General features: G+C 39.0%; 1 pseudogene; it reads left to right on the top strand.

Annotated features, from left to right (window-relative positions):
• Positions 1-1,715: 1,715 nt before the first annotated feature.
• LOC105978548 lies at positions 1,716-2,843 on the top strand (annotated as a pseudogene).
• The last annotated feature ends 1,088 nt before the right edge of the window (positions 2,844-3,931 follow it).

Raw genomic sequence — 3,931 nt, 5'->3', positions numbered from 1 at the left:
TCAGAAGTACATTTTACATGAATATATAAGATCTAGAAGATTTCCATGGGAATTCTGTTAAAATATAGATTTTGAGTCAGTATATCTGGGATGGAAATCCAAATTCTCATCAGGGAGTTGAACCAGAATAAACCAGTTCAAAGTCCAGTTTTGAGCATCATAAATAACATTACAGGAGTTATATGAAACTCGGTGTGAAAACATTGGGGAAATGACTTTTTATAAGAGCAGTAAATTGCACTTTGGTGGACATAGAAAAACATAAAATAAATCCCCTTGTTAAACTCCTTTAAACTAATAAACAGGATGTGTGGTGCATGGTACTGTAAAAATAGGCGAGGGCCCAGGGCAAACAGAAGGGAGGAAATACTGCCCACGTGAAATGAAATTCAAGGATTTGGCTTGTGGAAGTTCTGTGTTATTCACATTTGAACCCATCTTGTAACTGCCAGTAGTGGACATTTTCTATCATTATTCAAGTGATAGGAGAAACAGAGGAGGTATGTGCTTAGAAAATTTGTACAGAATTCAAAACCACCACCACCACAATATACCTGAGATATAACTTCTAATGTGGGAGAAACTTTCATGGTAACATGGAAGCAAACAGATAAAATGTCTCACTAGCCACAAATGTTTAAACTTTGATAAATTGTTCTTCTTTAAAAGTATGTTTACTAAGAAAGTTTCCTTTTAAGATGCACCCTCAGTTGCCAGTAAATTGGGCAGCTGGGAAGATCATGAGATAGAGTGAATCAAAACAAAAACCCACCTTCACGTAAATATTTAGGTAATTGAGGGAAAAGAATCATATTCATTTTTAAATTAATTGTAGAATGGATTCAACTCCATTTCATTTTTAAGGTCTCCACATATAGACTTTTAGTAGATTGGGTTTTGCTAATACAAGAAACAAGATGCACTAATGATACAGTGGGTTAAGCACTGAGCTGCTAATCATAAGGATGATAATTCAAAACAAGCAGTCACTCCACAGGGGAAAATGAAGCTGTCTGTTCTATACCCTTAAAGGATTTTGGTCTCGGAGACCCACAGGTATGGCTCCCCTCTGTCCTACAGGGTTGCTATGCATTGGAATCAGCTTGATGGCAGTAAGTGAAGTTTTTTTTCTTTTTTTACTTATTGGTCTGATTCTTTCAAGAGTTACAGATATCTGTTCCTTGGCATTTGGTGGTGCTTTTGTGTCAGCATTGGGCTGCTAATCGTAAGTTTGGCCGTTCAAAAGCACTGCCTGTCCCAAAGGAGACAGATGAGCCTATCTGGTCCTGTAAAGATTCACAGCCTCAGAAACCTCAGACAGGGTCACTATGTGTCAGAATTGACTGGAGGGCAATGAGTTCGGTTTGGGTTATTTTTTCCTCAACAAGAAGACAGAGTACACTGAGCTGCTGGCGTTGTTTGTTTTCCAGATCAGCATCTAGTCTTTCTGCTGCTTGAGCTTTTCTCCATAAAGGAGATCTGTAATGAAAAAGAGTTATTACAATGGAAAATGGATCTCCCAACATGATAGATTTTGCTAGGGTTGTGTATAAAAATCTTTGTTCTGACAATATTCTTCATGCTTTGAGAGATTAAAAAAAACCAACGTAATTGCTGTACAGTTAAAACAACTTCAGGAAGAAACTCTACTGATGCTGAAGATGTTTGAATATCCATAAACAACAAGGCAAATACAGTCAGTTAAGAATGCCCGGATGTCGGTTTACCACCTGGAAGATGAGCCTGGTTTTAAGGAGGAATATTTAAACACTGTACGGTAAAGAGTACCGAAAATACCATGACCAGCTAGAAGAACAAACAAATCCATTTTGCAAAGGTACAGCCAGAAGACTCCTTAGAAGTGAGAATGGGAAGACTGTCTCATGTCCTTTGGACATCCTCTCAGGAGAGGACTGTCCCTTGAAAAGGACATCATCTTCGCTAAAGCAGAAGCTCAGTGGAAAAGAGGAAGATCCTACCATCTGATTTTTAGGTTATTGTTTCTAGCCAATACATATCGGGGATTCACTGGAGGCCCATCCTTGGAAGACATTACATGGTTGATGAGACCAGAGATAATAATTCTGTGAAATAGTGAACTTAGCTCCATCACTGGTCTCAGTTTTGTTTTGTTTTTTCCTTCAACCACCTCCAAGACCCTGTTTACATTATTGATCTCTTTATTTTCCAGCAATAATATCTTAATGTAATTCAAACAATGTGCCCCAATATTCTCTGCTATTTAACTACAGTAGGCATAGCAAAGATATTGGAAAATGGCAGGCAGGCGTGGAGAGACCTTGTCAAGGTTATCCAGCAAGAATCTTATACATATGAAGACCCAATTATAGAGCCTGTTGAATGCCTGCATGTTAACCTTGGGGCTCAGGAAAAGCTGATGGAATATGGGTTCGTGCTTGTGAATGACTTCTCCTTGTCACATCCTCAAGCTTGTCTTGAGGGTTTTATCTAAAATTCCCATCGGTTTGTATTCAAAAGTTTGTGTCACAGCATCAGTGTATCATTGTTACAATGTTGGCAAAGAAATGAAACAGGACTCCAGAAAAGGCTGAAAGGTAGATTGTGAATTGGATTAGAAATGCAAGAAAAGTGCTAAGATTGATTCTAAATTATCTGATCTGATGATGTTTAGCAATGTGGTCTCACCCTATAAAGAAGTGGTTGAAAAGGCCAAAGGCCTTTTGTTTAGGAGCCAGATGTTGGCCACAAATACAGAGGAGAAACCTAACCAGAATAGTAGGTCTGAGACTCCTAAATGGGTAACTCAGAATTCAGACTCCCCAACCCCCCCAAAAAAAAACCTGGAAGAAAAGATGCAATAGTAATACCATATTGGAAAGTGTGATATACACGTTAGAAACAGCACACTAAGTACACATGTTAGAGAAGTTGAATAAAATTGGAGTGTCTCTAAAAAAAAAAAATTTCTATTCTGAAGCCCTATAGAATATTTCTATTCTGCCTTGTATGTGACTATGAGTCAAAACTGACTTCATGGCAGTGGGAATATAAGAAATTATATATCTATCATTTTTAACTCTTGCTATCGCCAGTGTCAAGAAGATATTTGATGAAAAGGGAGCTGTATGCACCAGAGACAGAGTGGTGGAATTTTGCCCGGTCATACCTCCACACACCTGGGTGAAACACGAAGGTAGCACAACAGAGCAGCAAAGGGAGCAAAGCAAAGAAGTCACTGAGGAATCCTGAAAACAGACGTCTGACTTGGGGAGGAGGGCTTGGCACCTTATCAGACCCGATCGGAAAACATTCATAAGGGTCAATGGACAGGCCTGGAACTATTTACAGGCTTCCCCCTGCCCTTACTTTTTATATCTATCTATATAAGATAGGCAGGATAAACAATCCCGAGGAGAAAACAATGGGACCAACAGTTCTGGAGAATGTAGGAGAGGAGGAGACGGGTGAAAAGGAGTGGGCAGCCAACAAACTCAGGGACAAGGGAACAACAAGAGATCTAAAATTGATGGTGAGCAGGGTATACAATGCCTGGTGGGATTGAATTGAGTGCAGTGTAGCCGAGAGAAATTACTGAGAGCTGAATGAAGGTCAAACATGATAGTGGGACTGGAGAAAAGTAATAGGAATTAGAGGAAAGAACTAGGAGACAAAAGACATTCATAGAGGTCTAAATATATGCATGTATATATGTAAACATATTAATATATAATGATAGGCATATGCACATATATTTATAGGTTATGTATTAAGGTAGCAGACGGACATTAGATCTCTACTCAAGCCTTGCCTTAACCAAGAACTCTTTGTTCTAATAACCTGGCATTCTGTGATGCCCACCTTCCCGACACAATCACTGAAAACAAAATGGGTGAATAAGCAAATGTGGTGAAGAAAGCTGATGGTGTCTGGCTATTACAAGATCTAACAC

Source organism: Echinops telfairi, unplaced genomic scaffold, assembly GCF_000313985.2.
Source record: "Echinops telfairi isolate 266 unplaced genomic scaffold, ASM31398v2 ScPeMD7_7469;HRSCAF=8507_1, whole genome shotgun sequence".
NCBI lineage: Eukaryota > Metazoa > Chordata > Mammalia > Afrosoricida > Tenrecidae > Echinops > Echinops telfairi.
This window is presented reverse-complemented; position numbering and strand designations above follow the sequence as displayed.